Raw genomic sequence first — 27,930 nt, 5'->3', positions numbered from 1 at the left:
GGACAAAGAAATAGATCATTTTCAAGTTAACTTCTTTGAACGAAGACATCACTTTAGTGGTCAATGCAAGAAACGTAATTTACCACAAGTAAATTATATTTCAATGAAATGGTATGTATAAGAAAAAATTAGCCTAAGTACCTCAAGGATGCAAATTTTGTTCATTAGGATTATACTTCACAAAAAATGGGAGTCTTCTATCAAAAGCAGAGATAACGGTAGCCGGATAGCCCTATGTGTAGTATGCTCCTCAAAATTCAGTAACATGCCCCAAAATTAAAAACTACCTCAAAGATCCAAATTTTCTCCAACCGGTCATAAGGACGAATCTTTTTCAAAACGTAGTAGTCGTTCATCAAAGCAGTCTACTCGCTGCGTATGATGCTCCACGAAATTCTGTAATATATCACCCCGGCACGTCCTAGCCGTGATGGATGGTGCCGTAAAATTAAAAAAAATGCATTTAAAAGGAAGAAATAACTACCCCAACTATGCATTTCTTTCCATTTGGTCTTGGGGGCGTTTTTTAAATGTAGCAGTCCTCCATCAAAGGGTAAGCAAGCGTAAGGTGCTCCTCGTAATTCTGTAACATAAATCATGCTGACCCGTCTCCATCGCGATGGAAGGTGCCACAAAATTTAAAAAAAGTGCAATTAAAAGGGCACATGAAAAATTTTGGCTTAACTATCTCAAAGATGCGCGTTTTATCCATTTGGTCGTGTGAGAATCATTTCCAAATTACAGTAGTCGTCCATGGAATTCTGAGAGCCCGGTGCATCCTCTGCGTAGTGTACTTCTTGAAATTCTGTAACATAGTCACGTCCACAAGTGGGTAAATTTACTAACTAGAGACATAATGAGAAGTAGGTATATGAAGGGAAGAGGGTTCTTTATTATAATCTTTTTAATTTTTTATTTGCGCGGGATTTTTTTAAACCCAATTAGAATCTTATATTCTTATACAAAATTCAGCATTCATCGAAGGTAGGTCAATTGCGTGAAATACTCCGCGTGGTATACACTTTGGCACTCGGTAACATAAATCAGGTCGGCACGACTCCATCGTGATAGACGGTGCTGCAAAATTTAAAAAAAGCAATTAAAAGAGCGCGTTACATGAAAAAATGACATAAAAGCTGCAGGTTTTTTTTTTCATTTGGTGGTAGGTATTTTCAAATAACAGCTGCCCGTCACAGACTAGAAGGGCGGTGTACCAGTTGCGTACGGTGCTCCTCAAAATAGCAGTCGTTCATCAAAGGCTATCCCTCTGCATAGTGTGCTCCTCAAATCCTGTAACTCGTCCTGTAACATAAATAATATAATGGGGAGTGCTGTAAGATTTAATAGGGTGCAATTAAAAGGGTCCATAACAAGAAGATATTAGTTTAACTACCGCAACGAATCAAAAATTTTCCATTTGATAGTGGGCAGTAGTCCATAGAATGCTGACCACCCTCTGTATAGTGTACTCCTCGAAATTCTGTAACATAGTCAGTACGCATATTTGGGAAAGAGATACAATAAAAGTATATGAAGGGAAGAGGTTTCTTTAATTAAATACTCGTAATTATAATCTTTTTAATTTTTTATTTGCGAGGGCTTTCAGCTTAGGCCGGTTCTTTAAACCCAATTAGTTTTGTACAAAGAGCAAGTGTGCATGGTATCCTGACGGAGTCATCTTATTCCTTATTCAAAATTCAGCAATCATCCAAAGTGTGCTAATTGAGTGAACTACTGCGCGTGGTATACACTTCGGCACTCTGTAACATAAATCATGTCGGTACATCCTCCACCATGATGGAGATCGGAGGGTACCACAAAGTTTAAAAAAATTGCAATTAAAAGAGCACACGACATGATGAAATTAGGTTAACCACCCTAACGATGCATTTCTTTCCATTTGTCCTTGGAGGCGTTGTTGTTCAACATGTAGCAGTCGTCCATTAAAGGCTAATCGAGCGGTATTCTCGCTGCGTAGGGCGCTCCTCGAAATTCTGTAACATAAATCACGCCCGCACGTCTCTATCGTGATGGAGGGTGGCGCAAAATTAATAAAAAGTACAATCAAAAGGACGCATGGCAAGAAAAAATTCTCTGCCGGACAGCCAGCCAGCCATAACGAATATAATATGAGGTAGTTACGTTAATTTTTAGCGCATTCTTGAAAAAAAATACGTTCAAAATTAACCTCAACGATGCACATTTTCTCTAACCGTTCATGTAGTACTTGCACCTAGGGGAATCTTTTCCAAATGTAGTAGTGGTCCAACAAAGGGTGAGTTTAGCGGCATTCCCGCTGCGTATGGTACTCCTCGAAATTCTGTAACATAAATCACCCCGGCACGTCCCCAGCGTGATGGATTAAGAACAGTGGTAGGTATCTAAGAATGTATTGTAAAAGAAAATTAACTCGACTACCTCATAGACGCAATTTTTTTCATTTGGTGGTCGGTGCATATTTTTCAAAAATAGCAGTCATCCATCAAAGACTAAGGGAGCTCTATATTCGCTGCGTAGTGTGCTCCTCAAAATCCTGTAACATAAATCACATTGGCACGTCCCCACCGTGATGGAGGGTGCCGCAAAAATTAACAAAGTACGATTAAAAGGGCACATGACAATCAAAAATGAGCTTAACTACCTCAAAGATGTAATTTTTGTCCCTTTGGTCGTGGGGCACTCATTTACAAAATATAGCAGTCGTCCATAGAATGACGAGAGATCGGGTGCGCCTCCTGCGTGGTGTACCTAGTTCTCGAAATTCTGTAACATAGTCAGACCACTTCCCAACATGATTGAAGAGTGCGTATATTTACAAAATGGACACGCTGAAGAGTATATGAAGGGAATAGGGTTCTTTAATTAAATTATTATAAGCTTTTTAATTTTTTATTTGGGCGGGCTGTCAGCTGATGCTGTTTTTTAAACCCAATTATTTTAAAACAAAGGAACAGTGTCCATTAAATGGCATTTTCACGGATATTACCCTCAGCAATCATCGCGCGCGTAGTATACACTTCGGCACTCTGTAACATAAATCACGTCGGCAGTCTCCCTCGTGACGGAGGATGTCGCACAAATGCAATTAAAAGATTGCGTGACAAGAAAACCTACCTCACAGATGCAAATTTTTTTAATTTGGTGCTAGGGGCCTATTTTTCAGAAATAATAGCCGTCCATCAAAGACTAAAAGAGGGGTATACCAGCTGCGTAGTGTCCCTCAAAATTCCTGTAACATAAATCAAGCCGACACGTCTTCATCGTGATAGCCAGTGCAGTAAAATTTAAAAAAAGTGCAATTTTTTTCATAGGTAGTTGTGGAGGCATCTTCTTCAAAATATAGCAGTCGTCCATCAAAGGCGGAGATGGCTTCTGCGTACTGTATTCCCCCAAACTCTGTAACATAATCATGTCCACTCATCTCCACCGTAAAAAAGAGCACGTATAGAAATAAAATTAATGGTAACTCAATTATATTTATTTACATAACAATCAGGAAAATGATACATTACTGGCGAGGAAATATTGAAGGGGCCGGGTACTTTAATTTCCGAGTTCGGGGCGAATTGAAGGAAAAATACTTTACACGCAATTTACCACAAGTAAATTATATTTCAATGAAATGGTATGTCCAAAAAGTGTATACACAGTACTATTACCTGTTTATTAATTTACTCGCGCATTTACCGATGTTGTGTGAAAGATTTCCTCCACTAAAATTTATTTCAACAGAACGAAACTTCACATACGTCGTACAACAACAAAAGGAAAATGGGAAAGCGGTTGCAATACAGCCATTAAGACGGATGAAATTCTGCAATGCATACCTTTACCTTTATTAGAACAACGACTGAACATTGGGTGTAGGTACTCAGCATCTGAAACATATTCACATTAGTATGGGAGAGTGGCGCACAGTGATAAATAATGCGTAGGAATAATTCAAGAGGGTCACATTAGCTAAAATACCTTTACGATGAAAATTGTTCTCTTTAAAACTGGGGACATCTTCAAATCATCCACAGAAGACTACGGTCTCGTAGTAGTGCCGTTGAACATTCTGAAACATAATCACAATAACTCATCTCCAGCGTGAGTGCGCTGGAATATAAATGAAATAGGTACAAATAAAAGGGTAGGTAGGGTATATAAAGAAGAGCCTTTAATTTATTTTAATTTGTCTTTATTTGGACGAGGTTTTCAGGTAACCTCCAACCAATTAGATATAACAAGTGTCCCAAACGTGGACATGGGATAGCCATCTTCTTCCAAATTCCAACAAACATTCTAGCTAAGCTGATTGAGCGAATAGCGTTGAGTACTCCTGGAAATTCTGTAAAGTAAACCACGTCGGCACATATACGAAAAAATTAGCTTAACTACCTCAAAGATGAAACTGGTGTCCATTTTGGAAGAGGTATGCTTTTCAAAAAATGGTAGTCGTTCATCAAAAGCAGATGAGGTAGCGGTATCCCTAAGCGTAGGATGCTCCTCAAAATTCTGTAGCGTAGAGCATGTCGGCTCGTCTCCATGGTGATGGAGGGTACCCCAAAATTTAACAAAGTGCAATTAAATGGGCGCGTGGTAAGAAGAAATTAGTTTACTACCTCAACTATGCATATTGTCCCCAATTGGTCGTGCGGACATCATTTCCAAAATATAGCAGTTGTGGATAGAACCCTGAGAAAGCGGTGCACCCTCTATGTAGTGTACTCCTCCAAATTCTGTAGGTAACACAGTCACGTCCACTCATTCCCACCGTGAGGGAGAGTATATTTACAAAAAAAAAACACAAAGAAAAACCCAATTAGTTTTATACAAACGAAAAGTGCCCATTAAGTCATCGCGCGCGTAGTACCTACACTCTTCGGCACTCTGTAACATAAATCACGTGGGCAGTTTCCATCGTGATGGAGGATGCCACAAAAATGCAATTAATAGAGTGCGTGACCAGAAAAAATTAGCTTAATTACCTCAAAGATGCAAATTTTTTTTATTTGGTGCTCTGGGCCTATTTTCCAAAAATAATAGCCGTCCATCAAAGACTAAAAGAGCGGTAGATCAGCTGCGTGGAGTGCTCTTCCAGATTCTGTAACATAAATCATGCAGACGTCTCCATCGTGATATACGATGCAAAAAAATTTAAAAAAAATGCAATTTAAGAGCGCGCATCGCAAGGAAAAAATAACCTAACTACCTCATTGGCGCAAATTTATTTTCATTTGGATGGTGTCTTTTTCAAAATATAACAGTCGTCCATCAAACGTTGAGATGACGCCCTTCTGTATCCCTCAAAATTCGAGTAATCTTCAAAATCTAGTAATCAAAATCATTCAAAGTAGGTTGTTTGAGTGAAATAAATACTGCGTGTACAATTGTACATACTGTACGTACTATTTGACATTCTGTAACATAATCACGTTGACATTTCTTCATCATGATGGCATGACGCAAAAATTAAAAGCAGTGCAATGAAATGCCTTACCTTAACAATGTAATTTTTCTCCGTTTAGTCCTGAGAACATTTGCAAGATCTAAATCGTCCGCAGTAGGTTGGGCGTGTGGTTTTTCGTCTTGTTTATCCGAACTCCTGTAACATAATTTACATAGGTAATTGATTTTCAGATTTAGTGCCACGTTATATATTTGGTGATAATTGAATGGGAAACTAATGTGAATTTATTATTCCAAAGTGGTATATAACGGTAATCCAATGAGCTTGATCCAGTTAAAATAATCTCAGTTTTAGACTACATTCTGTTTTACCGAAGTGCGAATTCTCCGTTCGATATTTTAAGTGGAGTGTGCTCTAGTTTTTTTGTCATATTTTCAAATGTACATTGAATTTGTAATATATATAATATAATTTACACTATACGCTTAGACTGTTTAGCAAATGATCAGTTTCACAAAAATGAATTACCTTTTGTAGTAGCTCTACGACCACGATATAGGTACCTATGACTAGATAAAAAATATGCTTTATACCTTTTCATACAGAGTTCTCAGGAATTTGTCAAAGTTCTCGGTTTTGAAAATGCAAAGCTAATCTTTTTTCATCGAAGTCTTTTCGGTTTGTATAGTTCAGTCTTATATACCAATCTAAAAAGAGCGGTAGAAAGTTGTAACTGAACATAGAAATGAAGTAGCCAGCCTGCAAAAAACACGATAAACTTGGATAGCGCCGAATGGCAGTGACTATAGGTATCAATAAGTTTCAAGAGATCTTCTCAGTATGTATCGATAATTAGCGTGAATCATCCTTCAAAGGACGAACGTAATTATCGTTCTTAAAATTAAATTTGATCGGGGGAACTATACGAATTGGGGAAACAGTATGGCATTTTGCATTCGGACTAATTGGAAAACGGCGGGGACACATACAAAGGCGTTCGGGTCGCAAACATGTGCGAACCAAGCGCAAACATTCAATAGAAAAAACGTTAAATTTGAAAAATGAGGGGACAATATGGAATTTGGTTTTGGAAAAAATTCAATTTGTGCTGTATATAAATTGGGTTATGGCTTTGGAGGCGTTAAATTATCGCTAAAAATGAAAGCCAATCGTATATATGTTTAACAATAGTTATTGCAAATTCATATTTAACCAAAATTCTTGTTACTTCTTTAGCACAATTACTGAAGAGCTTCTTTTTATCACTGAGCCATGATTCAATAAGAATCGTTTTACAAAAAAGTAGCCGAACTACTCTTCTTAAATTAATCTAATTGTTTTACTGATTTTATCGAAGTTTTGTTATTGCTACAGTAGTACAACCATAGTACAATTTGAATGTTTGTATATCGGATCCGTGAAGTTGGAGTGTCGACTTGAAAGGAATTAAGTCCCATGTATCTCATAATTTTGTGCTCATTTTGTGCTAATTTGTGCTGCTAATTTAAAATTTTGTTCTCATCAGCTTAATGAGTAATTCAACTTTTTCTGATGACACTCCAACTTCACGCTGGAGTGTCAACATTGATATTTTCAAAATTTTCTTGTACTATAATTTTGTGCTCATTTTGTGCTAATTTGTGCTTCTAATTTAAAATTTTGTGCTCATCAGGTTAATGAGTAATTCAACTTTCTCTGACGACACTCCAACTTCACGCTTGAGTGTCAACATCGATATTTTCAAAATTTTTTTTACTATAATTTTGTGCTCATTTTGTGCTAATTTGTACTGCTAATTAGCAGTCCATGTACTGTATTGTCTAAGTTGGAAACCCATAATATACACCGAAAGAATTGTACTTAAAGATATTCATAGAAAAAGAATATGATGGTGTAAAGATAGAAAGCTAATATTCTCCAAAAGGTTTCGCAAATACTTGCAGTTAGTAATGAACAATTACGTACATCTCCAGGTGTAAATGTTCGAAGTAGGTTATGTAATGTCGTCTCACGTGACGTTGCCAATGTCAATTTCGCTAAGATGGCGGGTCCAGGTAAATTGTTGTTCTATGGGTAAAATTGCGATGTCATCCACGTTCTGCGTAAGGAATATCCAGGTAGAGAATAACGTAAAAGTAATCCAGAAGAGAAAATGATAAGAAGTTAAGAGAGAAGTTTGAGCGAACCTTGAGGGAAGATAAAACCCTAAAAAACGTATTAAGAAAAATGCTGAAGTACATACCTCACACTAATTACTTGCAAAGCGTATTCAATGGAGCACAGCCACAGCACATCAGAAATAGAGAAAAAACACTCAATAGAAATATGTTCACAGCCAAAACAGATTGACACAAAGTCAAGTAAAAAGTAATGGCGTATCGAGAAAAATTTGCACGCAATTAACCCAGATCCAGATCGTCTCTGAAAGGAAGAAGTATAGGACATGCGTATGTAGAAAAAAAGAAGATCACGACCTCTAGTGGCGAACCAAAGAACTATGGTAATAACAAATATACTATAGAAATGACTGGCATCTAAACTAAACGGGTTTACAGAGGGAATACCTAGATGGGGTGAGAAATATAAAGAGAGGTGCAACTCGATTAATTTAGATGAGGCTTATTGCAAGATGCTTCAGTACATCGGCAATTTGGTAAAGAATAATCGATTTCCGCAGATGTAGCAGCGTTTATTTATTTATTTACTATTCCTCTCTTGTTCTGGGCCCTCAACAGGCTTACGCCCAATTACAGAGTGACCCGCATAGTGCTTTTTAGAGGTGCCTCTGCAGAGAAGGTATTAAGTTGTTTTATACTACTCCGGTATTTACCTTACGAATTAGGAAAACTGCAGAAAAACGTCATTCAGAGTAGCCGGCAGAATGCTCGCAACTGGTCTAAGGTATCTGCCACAGATGAAAAATTCACCTCAATCCAGGTTCGAACACCCGACCTCCGGAATTATAGTCCAACGCTGTTTCATTGGTTTTCAATCGGTTTGTGTTGTTGGGTGGCCTTTAAGCATCAGAGTCGCACGTCTAACACACTCACACCCCTCTCACTGTGGACTGTGGGCACGGGAAGCTTCGGGAATATGAATCGCAATTTTACATATAGTTGCGCCTCTTTGCTATTTCTCACTCAACAATCAACGAGTAAAATTCGAAGTATATAAGGAATATAAATTTGGAATATCAATTGGTAAGAAAAGAACGCTACATACTCCTTTCCTTGTTTTATTCCTGGTTGCCGTATTTACCGCTCATCAACAAACAATCAGATATTTAAATTTGTGGTCTCTACGCTTCATGCTTCTTGCTAAACAAAACCAAAACTGGTGAATACTCAAAATGTTTCCTCCAAAATTTACCGCCCCTAGAATTTGCCGCTCTAGGCGCGCAACTAGTCCGCCTTGTGGGAAATACACCCCTGGATGTAGCTCAAGGGAGAGTAATAAAAAAAAGAGAGCGAAGCCGCAAAAGGCACCTTACTGTGGACATAAAAGTTAAAAGTAAAGAGGTTTGGCCTAAGGCGAGTAAATTGCGAGCATTTTTCATGCATTATTCGGGACTTCCATAGTCCATTGTTATGTGACCTATGTTTTTCGTTATTAGAAGCATCTATAATTAAAAATAAGGAAGTTAGTATTGGGCGGTTTGCGCATGCGCATATCTAATATGGGACGTTTGCCTTTACTAGAATGTGGTTAAATTTTCCAAAAAATATCTATAAAAAAAGGATGCGGGCATTGTGCAGTCTGCGCATGCGCACACCTGATTTTTACCATATGCAATATGTTTGCCTTTACTATAAAGGTGGTAAAAATTTCAGCAAAATATATTAATAAATAAGAAAATTGGTATTGCGAATGCGCACATTTATCGTCATGAGGTAACAGAGCTACCGAATTCAAGAAGAACGAACTAAATATATTGAAAACTGTAGGAGCAGTGGCGCCCTCGCATGGACCGACGGAGAAAGTGGTCATAATTGCGCCTTCCAACATAAGTTTAAAAATGCGCTAAAATCTAGGTTCTACCATTAAAAAAATAGAAAACATTTAAGAATAGTAAATCTATTAAAATAAAACAGATTGCAAGCTGTGCAAACAGATACCGCATTCACAGGCTTCATTCCGTTCTTCAGCCTGATAATTGTCATTACGACTAATTATACACGAAAATTGGGTAACCATTTTATCACAAAATTCCATTATAATTCGGATTAATGTTATAAGTTCATAAACACAAATTCAGCCCTATTTCTTTTGTACGATTTGTTTGTTTCTAATTCTTTTAGTAACTGCGTTGTAACTCAAAGTTGATTTTTGAGCTTTCCTAAAATGTATAATACATCATACCTACTTATTTTCAAGAATAAGCTTTTTACAATAAATTTTGCTTATTAATACATCTTGCCTGAAAGATAATAACAAAAGTTTTTTTGTGGAAAGAGTAGCTAATTAGCTAACACTCCGCCCACTATAAAATAAAGACAATAATAAATAAATAAAAAGTTGGTTATTAAAAGGTCTAGAAAGAAACGACTGACGACATTGGTTATCTACATTAAAAACTGCTTGAATAATGCTAAAGCCATTTCGTTCTAGCTTCAACATTTTTCACTTTTTCTCTCTAGTGAAAAAACAAAGACGGCAGCTTATTTCCGGCAAAGGTAATGGAATAAGCATAAAAAATAAGGACACGAGTACTAAAACCGTTTTCGTTTATCTGCGCTAATAAGAAAATTACCCATTTAATCCCATCGAAATTGGACCACAGGCAGGAAGAAAGAAAGAAAAATTTTATTATTTAGAAGTTGCTTAAAATGATCTAAAATGTCGACATTTGATGAAATTTTTTCCAAAAAAACGGCGATGGCAATATCCAACTAACTGACACTACAGTGAGTATCTTCAGAAAAATTTGAATTACTCATTAACCTGATGAGCACAAAATTTTAAATTAGCAGCACAAATGAGCACAAAATTATAGTAAAAGAAAATTTTGAAAATATCGATGTTGACACTCAAGCGTGAAGTTGGAGTGTCATCAGAGAAAGTTGAATTACTCATTAACCTGATGAGCACAAAATTTTAAATTAGCAGCACAAATTAGCACAAAATGAGCACAAAATTATAGCAAAAGAAAATTTTGAAAATATCGATGTTGACACTCAAGCGTGAAGTTGTAGTGTCATCAGAAAAAGTTGAATTACTCATTAACCTGATGAGCACAAAATTTTAAATTGGCAGCACAAATTAGCACAAAATGAGTACAAAATTATGAGATACTTGGAACTTAATTCCTTTCAAGTCGACACTCCAACTTCACGGACCCTTGTATATCGCCTCATTTCAAGTGATCACGATAATCACAAAATTAACTCTATAAGAAACAATCATTCCACTTTGGAAATAAAATTCATAATGTTCTTTAAGAAATGTTAAATTAATAACACTAAAATTTATTGCGACTAGCTTGGATGGTTTCCCGTTTATCAAGCCCTGAATTTGTAAATAATCTTATTTTACTACGAAATAAGGAGTACACTTGCAGCAAATCATAAAGTTATGGCACTTGTTTAGGCTGTCTGGCATTCTTTGGTTTTTATTATCACGGCCTACTCCTGTTCATAAACATGTAATTAATTAATGTGTAACTATTTTTGTGAAAAATATTGTATAACCTAAAAACTACGGCGTTTAGGCGCAGAACAACTTCTTATAAAACCAAATGTCAAATTCTTGACAGAATAGCTTCCTAGCTGAAACCAAAAATTGCCAACATATGTACGCACTTACAGACGGAAAAAATAAGAAAGGTGCATTTTTTACGCATGCATTTTGTTTGCTTTTATTAGAGGGACCTACCATCCAATTTTCGTTAAAATTGCTCCATAAATAAGAAAGTTGGATGTTGCACATGCGCAACTCGATTTTTTTGCGCATGCATTTTGTTTTCTTTTATTAGGAGGACCTACCATCCAAATTTCGTTTTAATTGTTCCATAAATAAAAAAATTGCATTTCTGCGCATGCGCAACACGATTTTTGCGCATGAATTTTGTTTGCTTTTATTAAAGGGACTTACCATAGAAATTTCGTTTAAATTGCTTTAGAAACAAGATCGTTGCGTTTTGCACATATGCAACACAATTTTGTGACTTTGACAATTTTTTTCTCCGTATTTTGATAATATAACCCGGCCCAATTTTTTGTAGGTTGTACACAGGAAAATAAGGTCTTCCAAATAATAGAATAAAAATTTTAGGTTGCTATTTGAAAAAAAAAGTTCAATGCCGTTACGGCGCTCCAAAATTTCTTTTCAAAAATCCGGCCCGTTATTTTTCTGTTCGGTATGCCTAAAACATATATATACAAAATTTCAGCAAAATCCGTCGAGCCGTTTTCTCAGAAAATTGCCAACAAACGTACGTACGTACGTACATACAGACGGAAAAAAATTTTATTCTTTCAAAGTTGCTTAAAATGGTCTAAAACGTCGACATTTGATGAAATTTTGAAATGTTCAAAAAACGGCTATCGCAATAGCTACCTAGCACATGCTAGGAAGCTAAAAATTGAAAAGCACACAAAAGATGATCAAATAGAGAAATAAAATTGTGGTAGTTCCACAGTTGAAAAAAAAATCATTATGACACTTTGAAATTTGGAAGTGTTACTATTTTTTATGAACACCTTGTATCACTAAATTCAACTTTCTCATTACCAAAGTGTTGCCTTTTATACAAATTCACATTATTGGTCAAATGTATTCTTTAACTTTAAAATCAAGGTCGCTACGATTGATCAAAGTGGGGGGTGGCTTATAGAGAATTATTTGGAGAAAAATTAATAATTTCGCAACATCGTCAAAGACCAAATAGTGAATAGGTTTCCATGCAGAGGTTAAAAATGACATCGAATCAGCTAAAAATATACAAGGCATATTCCATTTAAAAAAATCAGCTGTGTATTGACACCGTAAAAATGGTACATTCAAAAATAATTTCTGTAGATGCGCACCCATCTATAGTTCACATTTTTTAAAGGTTTGAGCTAGGAAAGTACCATCTTCTGTTAGAATTTTCGAAAAAAGTAAGATAATAGCTATTAAGATAAACATTTAGTAGCGACACAGCCGTATGGACGGGCAGGCGGACGAACAATGTGGCCACAACAGCGCGGTTTTCTATTTTTGTGGAAACGCTATAAAAAGAGCACAATTCATGGGTTTAAGAGGTGTACAAATTTCACCGTTTATAAGACTTTCAACTTTCAATTGGAAAGGAATTTTTACCCCGATCACTAGGCCTAAAAGTTATTTCCAAAAAAATGAACCTAATTTGTTCAAATTTTGTTACTTTTGCCTATAGGTTTTATTGTGTAAGTTGAATATGAATTGCAACTCTTGAAACATCAAGGCATCAATTACAATATTTGAATTATTGGTATCCAAACACCAGATAAGTATGTAAACGTGGTCAAATAACTTCAAAAGTCTTGTTCATGACTCACCGTATGATAAAGCACGATAGTGATGCCTGATTTAAATGCTGTAGGTAAAGATTGCGCGTAACCACAAACGAAAATATTTCGTAAAACGCAGCCTTTTGGATTTTTCCACGTTTCAATCTTTACTTTGGGAAAGTTTCAATCTTTACACTCGTCAATTTTTCCGAAGTAAAGGTGGAAACGTGAAGAAATCGAAAAGGCTGCGTTTTACGAAATTTGGTCGATGGTAACGCGCAAGAATTGATGATATAAGTAGGTGGACTGACGTCTACGCCAAAACAGGGAATAAGTCAGCACAATGGTAAATGATTGAGATGCAATAAAAACAAGGGGGTGCACCATACCTTTTTAATCGGCTATTAAACTGTCTCTTTACTGTATCCAAAATCGATTCACTCACAAAATACTGGCACTGCTAGAATAATTAATTGGTTCAAAACAGTATACGATACGGGCATTACAGAGCACGGTCACGAATTTATTAACAAACTGAATTAAACCTTTGGACGTTATTACCTTCCCCTGCTCTACCAGTCTAGGTACGCGTCTACAAATTTTAACACGTGTACGAATTTTGTATCGAAATTTTACCATATGTTTTAAGATAAAGGAATGCGTTCGCTATTTACTAATAATACAAATTCGATATCGAACTGTAATTTGTGCCCATTTGAACCACGGTTTCAAATGATTTCCATCAACGCCTAGAAACTAGCGTTTATTTTGATTGAATATGAACACCAATTCATATCTCTTTCTACATGTATTCCAAATAAGTTGTGTAATTGACAAGAGGTCAGTTTCAAAATTAAAGTACTTTCGAGATTGAATCGAAAATTTAGGTAAATGTGGAATATAGCCAATTGCCCAAGATTGACCAATATTTTAATAGAACCCTAGCGATTTTCTTTCATGGGTGTCAGCTTAACAGCAATAATTGCGCAAAGGAATTTTTCAAAATTTGCATCGCTGTTGTAACAACCCTGTGAAGATTTTAAACATTCAATGTACATACCCTTTCGCTTTATAGGTACCACCCTTTCCATGAACATTGTGAAATCCTAAATTACTAAGCTGAAACAGTAGAAATTATGGCACAAAACACATCACTCAACTCAACTCCGATGTTATTAAGAAACTGAGTTATTTTGATGTATGTATAGTTAAAAACGTTATCACCTGAACCTGTTTTCAATATTACTTGTAGTGTAGGTACGAAATTTGTTAAATACGTGAATCATTTCAATGACGCGCTACTATCTATTCGAATATGAATATTTTTCAACGTTTTCGGAAAACAGAGATTTATCAACTTGATCTAAGATGAAAATTTAACTTTTTCGATTAGTAATTGCTAGGGAATGCAATCCCGCAGCAAAATCTCAATCCCGGTATTTGCGGGATTGTTAGACGTTAATCCCGCGGGATCCCGGTATTTGCGGGATCTCGCAAAACTTTAAATAAATTGGCAAATAAGCGATTCTGTGCGGTTAACTTCTGTATTAAAATAAGTCGCTAATTATCACAATATTTAACAAAAAAGTACCTTCGGCCTAACTTAGAACTCAAAAAAACCTTACCTGTAAAGCACAAAAAGTCTTCTAAAGTGCCTCAAAAATCATAGTACATTTTTAACGAAAAAAGTTTAAGAATTATTTAAAAAATAATTCGCCGTTATCAGTTTCATTAACAAAGTAAACAGAGTCGTCCCCTTGGTCGACAAATTCCTCAGTCCCGCAAATCCCACGGGATCCCGCAATCGCGGTATTGCATTCTCTAGTAATTGCACAAGCAAGCGTGAAAACGAAATGTAGCTCTTTCCAAATGATTTTCAAAGAATAAGGTCTTCGCCGTTTCCCTAAAATACAAAACAGTGTCTAACTAATTAATTTATATCTAGTAATTCTTGTTCATTTTTTTTAGTCAAATACTTTTTCGAAAGGTAATTTATGTTTAGGTGGCTTTCTTTGCAATTCCTTGGGATGATTTCATACCTCGTTTCATACCAACAATGATGAACTAGGTACCTCTCTGGAAGGCTTTGATGCAGTGTTATTTCAAATACAAAAATTTTATGTTTTTTCCTGTGATCGTTTGAGCTTTGTTTGTGCACTTTTTTTGTGTTAAAACAAATCACATCGTCAATTTTCAAAATTTCAATCAAAGGTAACTTGATTTTTTTAAAGGGAACTACAAAGTTTATCCTCTAACGATATAAGCGTGTCGGGATTTATTTTTTACATACCTATTATTGTAATTCAATAATTAATTTTAATAAATCATAGGGTTTTTCGATTTTCAAATTCTCCTCAAATCCTCTGTACGGCCTTTTAAATTTTATGATTTCAATTTCAATTTTGACTGGACATCTACTTTTTGGAAAAATGACGAATTTCAGCTGAACGACTCATTTTAGATATCATGTTTATACATAATCACACTAAAATTTACCACGGAATCGGAAATGCAATACTATACAGGGGATGGTAGTTAAAAAAATACAACTTTGATATCAATCACCCTGTCGTGCAATTGCACTTTTGCTGAACATATTTTTAGGTTGTCGCCCTGAGTCCTTCAATATGCCTCGACAGTGAATTTTAAATATGTGCGTTAATAAACCCATAATATTCCACCCCTGTACTAATGGTCTACCCTATATGAAAACCATTAAAATTTAGATTATTCTACTGAAAATGTATGGCCGTTCAAAGTTGGCGTTTGCATTAAGCTCTTTCAAAACGAACCTTTTTAAAACCAAGAGCTTTACGGAAATTTAATTCATTTGTAGTTCTTGCAATTCCCTACAAGACGGCTTTTCTATGGGCCTGCGGCTGCTATCGAAAAAGAAAGGGAGTTGCAGATGAAAAACCGATCAAATTTTCTTTCAAATTTTAAGGATTTATGTTTAAAACCATTTTCCAATGATCGAAAACGTAATGACCGACCACAAGCTCAAAAATATTGAACGGCATAATCGGCAAGATGCTCGTCGTTTTAAAGGTTTTCCGCCCCTGGGGTGCAATTTTATTTTTAGTTTCTAAAATATTCAATTTTGAGTTCGCACTTTGTCTATGCCACTAACAGCATTTTCGAACGTCAATCGAACGTAGACAAATTTGAAGATATAAGACATGAAAAGATGTATGACCGCATTAGATGCTGTTGATACCTATAGTAGATCCATCACCAACGTGAGATAACTTATGGACATTAATTTTCCCTTGTCTTTATCTGCCTTCAGGGTAGACAAATTTTATAAATGTGCTTTTTTGTATCCTCCTATATTAAATTTAAGGCCTTTTAAAATGTAGAATCTCGCCCCTCAAAGTTTGGAATTTGTGCAACAATGTTAATCTTAATCAAGTTATGCATACTAGAAGAAAAGGACTTACTTTCTGAAACGAGTTGCAAGATCTGAGTTTATGAGCTTTAAAGGACGTAAGGCTAATTTAAAATCATTTCTCCTTCATAGAACTACAATGTGAATGTGAATTAATTTGATCCGACGGCTACAATAATGCAAGACACCTCGTTAATTTAGTGGAATAATTTCATCGCCATTTGCAAGTATTATAGTGTAGTTCTAATATTTTCACTATGGAAGTATTTGAAAATTTGTGGTTGCACTGAAAGCTGGAGCAATGAAAACTATTTTTAAACTTGCGGCGCTACCCAAGGAATGTGGAAAGTAGCTAGCAACTTTGTTATTTTAAATAGCAACCCCTATTTTTTATTGCATTTTTGGTTTCTACATGGAATATTCGTTCTTTTAATCTACCAATTTCTACTAACTTGTTTTCACTAAAAAATTCGCAATATTTAAATAATGGAGAATTTTATAGGAAGCCACTGCATTATGATCTCACGATATCTTTTGGTAAATGTCAGACAAAAATGAAAAGAAATACTTATGGATGGAAGGAAAAAGGTAAATTGAGGATGAGAACTTGGAACGTCAAAAATCTACTAAAGAAGGAAAAGATTGACAATCTACGGCGAGAGATGATTAAAAACTGGACTGAATTTGATGTGAGTAAGTGAAACGAGATGGGATAGACAAGGGAGAGGAAAATTGTGATGATGCAAAGTTCTTTGACAGTGGCAAAGAAGGAGGGAAAACGGGATGGGATTTCTTGTCAGCGTGGAACTTTCCAGGTACTGATTTATGACTGTGATAGAGTGATAGGTCTAAAGTCTAGTGATTCAATTGTAGGTACATGCCAACCACTGATCATCAGAAGAACACGCAAGGATAGAAAATATAATTCGAGGAAGAAGGAAGTGGTTGTTGTAAAATCGTAATGGGCGACTGGAATGAGTGGCGGGAAATGGGAATGCGGTTTGCATGTATGGACTTGGAAAGAGAAATGCAGGAAACGATAGACTTGTAGATTTCTGCAAAGAAACAAAAATGATAGTTACCAGCACATGGTTCAGTAACCACAAAAGAAGACTGTACACCTAAAAATCCCCTGGAGACTGAAAGCAAATAGATTTTGCACCTGTAGAAGAAAGATACCAGACACCGATATTTATAGTGACCATGTTCCGCTTATGGCAGACATCACAATGAGGCTTAAAATCAAGAAAAGAGTACGGAAAGGAAGAAAAGAGCAAGTTTATGGATAAGGATGAAGTAAGGAAATTGATAGCTGAACATAAAGTCCCGTCTAAAGTTAAGGAACATGTAACTGAAATCGAATCATCGAGAATAATGAAAGCAGCTGAAGAGAAATTGGATGTAAGAAAAGAAGCCTTGAATAAAGCACAAAATGATAGTAAAGATGGAAGAGAGAAGAAGGTACAAAAACATCGATACCGAACGAGGAGGAAGATAATTTTTTAGGCTAAACACGGAGTTGAGAAAAGAAACTGATGAAGATAGAGAGCTGGTTGTAGTAATGAGGTGGAAGATAGGAATGGAAAAGTACTGAAAGAAGATGGTAGATGTCTATAAAACGCATGAAAAACCAAGGTAACTGGAACTGGAAACAGAAGAATCAGTCTGTTGCGATAATATAGAGCCAGTAGTATGCTTACCGCAGTGGAAAGAGCAATGAAAAGTATGAAATCGGATGGGGATGGGGCTACATGGAATTCCAATATATTAAGATATCTTCAGGAAGAAGGAATGAAAAGGAGTGAACGAATTAAATATCTCTATGTTATTTTATTTATATGAATCGGGGGAATCCTGAAGATTCTGATGATACCTCTGGCTGAAAAGAAGGGAACAAGGAAGTGCATAGAACAATCAGCCTTGTAAAACATGCAACGCAAATATTGTTGAGTGTGTTAAATAGAACTAATAGAAGGTTCGAAACGATAATGGAATTCAGAATAATGCACAAGAAGAGCAATTCGGATCTACAAGATGACTGGGAACAAGATGCGATTGGATGTGTAAGAACAATAGGTGAAATATATATGGAAAAAGGAAGGAATCTAGGTTTCTGTTTTGTTGAGCTGGTAAAGGCATTTGATTGTGTTTTATGGGAAGAATTGATGGGCATAAGAAAAAAGGGGATGTGGATGTGGAGAAGAGTTCTTGGAATAAAGTGGTCTGACAGGATTAAGAAAGAACATCAGGTACTAGAAACAATAGGAGAAGGAAGATCTTTGTATAAAGGGAAGGACGTGATCGAAAGAGTCGTGGAGGGTACAAGGAGATAAAGAGGAAGAAAGGCTATGGATAGAGAGGAGTGGAGGCGGTAAAATAGAATCTGCGTATAGCAGACAACGTTAAGATAGAATTTGACCGTTTCCATTCCATTTACTTCAGAGAGTCTAATAAATTTGGACATTGTATCCAAAAAATGAAGCACAATGTACAGTTTTGGTATTGTTTAGGAGTCGATAAGTGAAATCTCAACGTGAATCACAATATTTGAAATAGGTAATTAGTATCCAAAACTCTAAATGGAATTATACCATTCCCTATATAACTTAACCTAATAAAATAAGTTTAAACATTACCTCTACAATATTGAGAAGTGTGTATAAATTTTATTGTCGCTACTTCCCAACAGTTTTAAAGGACAATTGAAAAACTATATCTTTAAAAATTACTTCCAAAATGACAATATACATACGCGTATTTAAGAGATTTTATAGACAAAATCAGTCACCCATTCTTAATTTTTAAATAGGACCTGCCTGTTCTCTTTACTTTTACCTTAGAAAAACGGTTAAAAGTTTAAAAATTATTTCCAAAACAGTAAAGTGCACGTATGCAAATTTTTTTGTTATTATCTAGGGTTGGTAAGCGTGATAACAATAAATTATTAGTGGCCAGGTTGGCAAATTAGTTGCTTGCGTAATGTGTGCAAATAATTTGCGATATAGTTAAAGGTTGATATCCGGTATTTCAAATAATATCCCATTGATTAGTTGAAAGCTATTTCAGAAGTACTGAAGCAGATATGAAATGAATATGATTGGTATAATGTGCGAGAAACTAGGAAGAGTGTTTTTACTACTAAACCTCAATTAAACATGAATCGTAAAGTGGAAAATAATAAGGGCATATCAAGAGGTGTTCAAATATTATCGTGTCAACAATGCTATATATCCCCTAAGCAACTTTCAATGAAAAAGGCTTTCGTTTAGATCGATGGAACGATATTTATTATAATGTGGTATCTTCAACCTTGATGGCTTTGTTTCTACTTTAATTAGGAATACAATTATAAGGTGTACTGAAAATTCCAAAAAGTGGTCTTGTTCATGACTCACGGTTATGATAAGTACGATTTGAAACGTGAAACAAATGGAAGAGATCACGTTTTCCGAAATTTTGCCTATGGTGGTAACAATCAAGAAGCGATCATGTAACTACTTCACTTAGTTTAAAACCGCTAGCGTATGTTTTATTTAAGACTTTTGATCTACCCAAAACCGGGGAATGGAGACGCAATAAAGTGTTCAAACAGTAAACATTCCATACCTTTTTAATCGGCTATAAAAATTCTTTTTCACTGTTTCCAAAATCAGTTCAGTCACAAAGTACTGCCAGAATAATTGATTGAAAACGGTATACGATACGGGCACTACACGAACACGGTCACGAATTTATTAACAAACACAAATTGAATTAAAACCTTCGGACGTTATTACCTTCCCCTCCTTTACATGTCTATAGGCAGATATACAAATTTCAGCGTGTTCACGAATTTTGTATCGAAATGAATAGCATGCGTTACCATATGCTTTAAAATATTGGAACACGTTTAATGCGTATAAAACAAATTCAATATCGAACTGTGATTTTGGCTATTTGAGTCACGGTGTATTTTTTTCTGTGTGATGGTTTCGTGCTTTTCAATCACAGATCAAAATATCGCAAAACTGCATGAATACTGGTGCTTTATTCAACATCATTACAACGAATGAAATTTCCCATACATAGAATAAACAAAAATGCGATTGCGCATAAACATAAACTCAACTATCCGTAACTTCTATAATTTTTTATTCCATAGTTACACTTAGTTGTTTGAATAACGACAACACAACTAAATGTAGTACATTATTCCATTATTTGAGTCCCGACTACCTTACGTTACGGTTACCAATTGTTAGATTTCGAATTTGAATTGAAAATTTAGATAACCGAGACACTGGAAAAGACCAAGTTTTCCTATATGAATAACAAAAACATACTTTAGGCATTGGAATAACAAAAAAATTAAAAGATGTTCACTCATAATGTCAATTTTTGTTTCATTTTGCCCCTCGTGCGGGACAGAATGAGAAGTGCTTTGGGGCAAAACAAAAAACTAATTTCATTTTTCCGTTGCGCAACTTTACTTTATAATTCGTCAATTTTCAAAGAATTTCCTTCTGGTACATTACTTTCATTGGGAATGCAACTGTTAGATCACACAACTATCTTGGTTTAATATTTTTCTATGGGGTACAATGGAAAATATGTCATTTTTGTGTTATTGCAGAGGGCTTGATAGCCGTTTTGCTGTACAGGGTGGTTCGAATTCGTGGCTCACCAAAATAATGACGTGTCACACTGTATACTTTTATATTAGTGTACAAGACAAATTTCAAAAACAAATGTTTACATTCATCCATTGGATTAGATTTTGAAATTTTTCTTTTACACTAATGTAAAAGTATACAATGTGGCACGTAATTATGTTTCTTTTTTGTCCTCTATCTCATTCCGCAAAATTAAAAACCCAATACGGAGTCCGTAAGAAGTAAGAAAGTGGTCGCCTGTAGCTTTTACATCTAGCGTGTTATGGAAATGTGATAATAACAGAGTCAGAGTGGAAAATTTGACATTTTCATTTTTTCTCAGTTATTTTAGATTTCTCAAAAATTACAAATGAGTAGTTTTAGTCACAAAAAAGGTCAACTCCATTTAACCTACGCCGTATCTCTCACCGTTACGGAGATTCCAATGGTGAGTCACGAATTTGAACCACCCTATACATCGCATTAATTACTTGCGCGTATCAAAAATGGAGATGAATATTATGAACAATAAACAGAGAGCTTAAATTCATACCTCTTCAAATTCCAACGTCACTACGCAAACTCAGATTAGTGATCAGCAGCTATTTTAAAAGCCAAGCAAACACACCCCTTACAATTACCACAGAAATATGCGAGTCGTTTTTCATTTTGCCCAACGTTCCATTTCTCCCGACGTTCCCCTATTAAATACGTGAGTCTTTTTAATGACGCACGACTTTTTCACTTGAAATGCAATGGTATAACCGAGAACGCTGAGATTGCTCAACTCAAACTAAACTGAAAATTGAACTTTTTCGTACTGCCACAGTTTCATAATATTAATAATGAACTACATCTCAGCTTTAGAGGGTTACAAAAACAACAAAAATTAATTATTTAATCAATTAATTACGCGTCCTTAATTGACCCATCCGGAAAAACAAAGCCAACCCTGTTGTTGATTAATTACTATTACGCATTTTTCCTTGCCCTACGAACGAATTATTCACCTTTTTCTCTATGGCTTACGAACAATTAGATCACGACCGTATACTCGTATACAGTGCGTTAGAGACAGCTGTTTTATTTGGTGAGATACAAACAATTTATCAAATATAATTTTATATGTGATCTATCAGATCGCTTCCGTTTAAGCGGAGATCGATGCAACTCTTGTTTTTGAAATGCAATGCCCATGTTTTTTAAGATATTTGGAAAGAGCAATCAATTTGCTGTACGACATCATAAAATATGCATGTGATTGAGAAATTCGTTATTCAATATTTAGCAAGTTTAAGAAATCTAGCATGCCGTGTGCAATATCACATAGAAAAGACCTACATCAACTTGATCAACGTTTCGTTTTGAAGATTTACTTTTGTGCGACACGATCTCCTCGTGTGATACAATAGACACCGCGCATCCTGACAGCACACGGCATGCTAGATTTCATTAGTTTTCTTGAATATATTGAATCCCGAATTTCTCCATTTTTTTGTATATCAACCTTACGCATATATTATGCTGTCGTACACCAAATGAATTGCTTTATTCAAATATCTCAAAAAACGAAAGCTGTACCATGTTTCGGTTAAACCGGAAGTGACATCGGAATTCAATATGCGATCGGATATAAAATTATAACTGACACATTTTTCGCATCTCGCCAAATAAAACAGATATTGAAGTGACACCCTTGTCTCGAACGCGCTGAGTATCAGAGTATCAAACAAACTTTATTTAATTTATTTAAACTTTGGATCTGTTATTAGTGTTATTAGTTTTCAAAAATAAGGGGTGGTAATGACTCAAAAAAATAATAAGCGCCTATCGTTAGTGAGTATATTTTGAAGGATAGGAGCTTCACTCAAGCAAATAAATCGACGAACATTCAAAAAATTCGAAGGTTTCTTACTGGTTTTTACTGCCATATCGTGTACTAAATCGTGTTTCTTATCATGGTAATGTAGCGAAATCGAAAACCGATTCAGTCGAACAATTGCTGATCCAATCTTCCATTTAGTTGATTAACACGGCTAAACGAACAGCTTAACTACATATACAAGTGTTTCCCACAACATTTTTTTTAATGTTTTATTGTTACATACCGATAGCGCTTAAGACGGAAATGGAAAAACATAAATTGATTCCCACTGAAACATGATGAAAATACTATTTGCGATTGTCAACAGGCACCCCTTACCGACTGATGATAATGATGGTGTTTGCACCCCTTGTTTGTAATGTTAACGCTTATTACATTCCGTCTCAGTTTGTAGAAACGCGTTGGGTTTTGATTAGGCATAGAATATCCTTTTTAGGAAAAGATCTCCCACTCAGCACCCATTAACGTTTCTAAAACATTAACTTTCTACATAGATAACGCCTACATCAAGCTATCAGTCAACCCCTAACCGTTTTCAAAGATTGTAAATCAATATTATTACATTAAGTTCATGAAAGTGTTTATAAACTAGGCATTAGGTTCTGATTGTGTTTCTTGTTCAAATTAAATAAAGGAAACGTAAAGATCATTTTACAAAGGTCTATTATCATAAAGCTTTGAAACACCATGTCGTCATTGTTTGATTCACAAGGTGTAAATGTAAAACGTTTCCCTCCATCGTTATAGAGAATTCTTTAGCGCGAACAGATTTCAGAAACAAATGATTTTCACTTGAGAGGATTCCATTTTCATTCAACTCTTGCTGAACAAACACAATCGACTATAACGCCGCCGATATAAACATTTGGCAGGTCTTCTCAATTAGGTTGTTAAATGGGATATCTCGATCTTTCTTTTATGTTTTTAACACTTTCGGCGTAGGTACATTACATCTTATTTGGAATCTGTCAACGCGTTGAATTAAATCCGTCAGGAAAAAGAACGATTGAAAGAAATTGATTTAAATCAGATCCTCAACAAAAGCGTGTTGCTCCATTGTATTGAAATCTGCCTTTCAAAAGGTGACAAACTTAAAATTTAAATATGGAAATTTCAACAATTTATTACCTGATTTCGTAAGTTTCAATGTAATAAAGTCAAACGATTCTGGAAAATGCAACCAATTGTATTAGCGCTCATTCACGCTGCCACTTATGTATAAACATGCATTTATATTTATAAAATATTAAAGCTGAGAAAATTTGATTAAAAACGAAAAATAAAGGATTTGCGATGTCAATTTAACTTTTTTTGTGGTTTGTGAACCCCAAATATTTCCAAGATCGCATGAACTCGTCTAAAAAATATTTGAGATAATCTGTAGGATTATTTAATATCAATTTCCTTAAGAAAACTTCAAAGCGTATATGCTTCATTGTAAAATATATTCCCAATTTCAGGAAGACGCCCTTTAGATTTATTTATGGCACGAAAAGTCACATTTGCCCTTTATTTTGCATAAAACCCACTTTATCCCTTACTCGCGCGTGATACCGTAACGGCTTTAATGCGTTTACAACCTTTTAAATTCCGTTAATAGATGCGTATTATAGAAATGTTTGCTAAATCTATTTTTACCTTTTCCATTAGCTCCCTTAGAATCGATTTTCTGTCAACCAAGCTTTCTGCAACAAATCAAACTTCATTTTATTTATAACTAAAGCTCGAAGGAAATTACCGTTAGTTTTACCTCCTGCCTCTTACCCAGCACTAAAGTCTCCGATTCTAGTATTAAACATTTCCATTTATCTTTGTTCCCTGTTCCTCGATCTTCCAATTAAATACCTTTAATTGGCACTACTGAAACCTGAGATATATACGCGGTCTATTAACTATTATTGATGCCGGATATTTTATAAAAGGGGGAATGCGAAAAGGGTTTGCGACTTGTAACATCCAAAACGAGAAGTGAAAGGAAGAGTTGGAAAACACATCAAACAAAAGTTAAATTAAAGACAAAGAAAAACGAATAACAAAAAGAAAAACAAAAATTAGAACACAGATGGTTGATAAAGAAGAGAAAAATCTAAGAAACAATTACAACATAATATGGAAAGACACCAACATAAGTTGATTAAACGTGAACTGAACAGGTTAGCGTGCCAGTGCGTAAGAACTGAACAACACTAAAAAATTACTAGCAAGAGAAAATGACAATGCAACTAATAACACAATACAAAAAAGTGGAAGAGATAAAACAGGAACAGAAGTATAAAGGATCGTGGAACTTAAAAAGGATAAACGGGATTCCGTACAAAGCGCCCATATAAAAATAAAAAATAGAAAAGGACTTCGTCCTAACGCGAGTAACTTAAGCGCCTTTTCCATACATTGATCAGTACTTTTCAAAAGTCCATGCCTATATGCGCTATGTGAAAATCAGAAAGTGGACATTGCGTAGTTTGCGCATGCGCACCTCTGATTTTCACAATATGCGATATGTTTGTCCTTACTAGAAGCATCTGTGGTTAAAATTACAAAAAAAATGTCTCTCCAAATAAGAAAGTTAGCATTGCGCATATCTGATTCTTACTACATGCGTTATGTTTGCCTTTACTACAAGTTTCCGTGGTTTAAATTACAAAAAAATATATCAATAAGTAAGAAAGTTGACATTGCACAGTCTGCGAACATTAATCGTCAATATTTTTGTTTGTTGAAGTGCTAGAACTATGACTACCTAATGCAAAAAGAAGGAAATAAATATGTATATGTACAAATCCAGATTCTCCGGAAAAAACTGCCCAGAGAAGGTGCTAATGGGAACCATCTATTTCCGACCGTTTAACCAAAGGAAAATGAAAACGAAATTTGACAGGGTGACGTGTTTGCGATTAGATAGCTAATGCTATGTTGAATACTTCTATCCATGGTAAGAAAATAAAGTCACTTCTAGAAGAACCCACAATAAAAACTACACTTTTTCAATGTATTTGACTAGTCCTTCAACCATTTCAAACAAAGTAAAACAAATGTTTAACTTGAGTAAATTAAAAAGCGATAATATTCCAAACTTTGTACTTCCTGAACGTAAATGATAAAATTTTAATCCTGGTACTTCAACAAGTCATATCTTTAAAACTAGGAGAAGGATTTGAATTTCATTTAGTTATTTGATATTCATTTCAAAAAGGACATTTCATTTTCGGATCGTAGGCTAAGTAATTAAACGATTCAATAAGAAAACATGTAAATCGATTGGAATTAATAATGAATCTCTGAAGTTTGCTAAGCTCGGGATCGCGGTTAGTCCTACATTTAGGACAGATTAAACTAGAAATGAGCTCCCTTGCGGATAACAAAGTTAAACAAACTAATACTAACTGAAGTAACTTAATGTACGAAAAAGACGTCGTCACTTCACGTTTACTTGCTGCACACAATAAGTACATTAAAAGTGTATGACTTCTTCAAACGTTTTCACTACTTACAAGATTAATAAAATAGTGAAAATTGTCGCGAGTACACTACCGTTTCAGTTTAATCTCGGTGTTAACAGAGTTGAGATGGTAAAAGAGATCTCTTTAGCAGATTGAAGAGGGCTTATCTTTTAGAGAACCTCTATTTTTTATTCATCAACAATACCTATTCTAACTGTAACCAATTATATGTTTTCCCAACATTACAACATGTGAAATATTTCTATGAAGAATTGCATTTAAGCACATTGGCAAGAGTAACAGCTAATCTTGTTACACATAACTTTTGGATACTCAGGGTAATGAAAATGGAATTGAGTTAAGAGACACAAAGTTTGAAGGGCTGCAGGTATTCGAACTTGGAAAACTGCGAAACCGCTGTACATGGTACATTTTTTTTAAAAATAAATTACGATATATACAAATCGCTTTAGTAATAACGCACGCAAGTTCACTTTGCGGCCAAAAGGCATATTAAAGCAGTGTTTCATAGTCATAAACTGTCCCCGTAAAGATAGTGTAAGTGTAAATTCGTCATCAGAACTGTCAAAAATCTATAACAGTACTAACGGACTTTTCCGGCGCATAAATGAGAGTTGAGTACCGATTAATCAAAAACCATAGTTCGAAAGCGAAAGTACCCAGTTTCGGAGTATAACGTTGCAATTTGTTTGGCTTTTTATGTGTGCTAATAATAACTTAAATTATGAGAGTAGATAGCGTTTTGTCAGCAGACTATAAAGTTCATTACCCAATCATTTGCGTACGAAAAGGTAGTCCTTATTAAAATTCAAGAAAACCTTGGCGGTAGTACTTCAGGGTAATGTCCATTCCGAAGGTACCATCTCTAGGAAAACTGTGCAAATTTGTACCATAACGGAAACCATCGTGTCCAGATAGCGCTATACGCAAAGTACTGCAATTTTTCTTGATTTGTATAAAAATAACGATCGGTTCTCTTTAAGAAATTTAGTCCAGTAAAAGTAGACATTGACCCAGAAATTTGAAAAAACAAGCTGAAAATTGGCATACATGGTGAGGATAGTGCTAGAACTAAATCCTGAAAAGTCCCAAAAGATCCCAGTTGGGGAACGGACGCCATCTTGAAAAAACTATCCCTAAATTAGATTTTCCGATTTCTGAGCATAACAAATGAACGGATGGTCCAAATTTCGTCGTCAAGGTGTCAAAATGGTTGTTTTGATTTTTGATTTGAGTGAAATAATTATTCCGTATAATACGATGCCCTTTCAAATGTGACCGTTTTCAAAAAACCACCCCCATCATGGGTTTCTCTCTTTTCCGGCTATTGTTGTTAAATAAAGCTTCGGATAATTAGTATTGATGTTTCTAATCGTTCTTCTTGACGTTCTCTATCTGAATGTCAAAATTTCTGTTAAAAAAAACCTTCAGAGTTCAGAACAAGATTTTGAGAGTACTAACTAAATGAACACTATTTTATTCATTATATTTTTCATTATTATTTGCAGTCAGGTTAAGTTGTACGTAAAAAATATTTAAATGCATTTTACAATTAATGTAAATGAGAGGAATCCTTTCAATTATTCGCACATAACTTAAAAAAACGGCGTGAAAATAATCAATCCATACACAGGTTTTAAAGTGGAAACATTCCGAGACCGAACGACAACACAATGACGAAAATCTATACTATGAGTAAAA

At 35.2% G+C, this 27,930-nt stretch overlaps 2 long non-coding RNA genes across 5 annotated transcripts in view; one reads left to right on the top strand and one right to left on the bottom strand.

Annotated features, from left to right (window-relative positions):
• Positions 1-27,930, top strand: part of LOC116182758 — a 110,648-nt gene that overhangs the window by 11,155 nt on the left and 71,563 nt on the right. The gene's annotated exons all lie outside the window — the stretch shown is intronic.
• On the bottom strand, positions 384-20,164 carry LOC116182746. 3 transcript variants are annotated; one of them, XR_004147607.1, is made up of 6 exons: positions 19,859-20,164; positions 5,486-5,590; positions 5,198-5,405; positions 4,974-5,089; positions 4,384-4,875; positions 384-4,333 (listed from the first exon to the last, which is right to left on the bottom strand). It is a non-coding gene; the product is annotated as an uncharacterized LOC116182746 (long non-coding RNA). The 3 variants fall into 3 exon arrangements; XR_004147606.1 differs by lacking the exon at positions 19,859-20,164 and adding an exon at positions 13,925-14,036; XR_004147605.1 differs by lacking the exon at positions 19,859-20,164 and adding an exon at positions 13,254-13,386.

This window comes from Photinus pyralis, unplaced genomic scaffold (genome assembly GCF_008802855.1).
Source record: "Photinus pyralis isolate 1611_PpyrPB1 unplaced genomic scaffold, Ppyr1.3 Ppyr1.4_LG1, whole genome shotgun sequence".
NCBI classification, from domain to species: Eukaryota; Metazoa; Arthropoda; class Insecta; order Coleoptera; family Lampyridae; genus Photinus; species Photinus pyralis.
The sequence above is the reverse complement of the archived record's forward strand: the minus strand, read 5'-3'. Positions and strand labels throughout refer to the sequence as shown.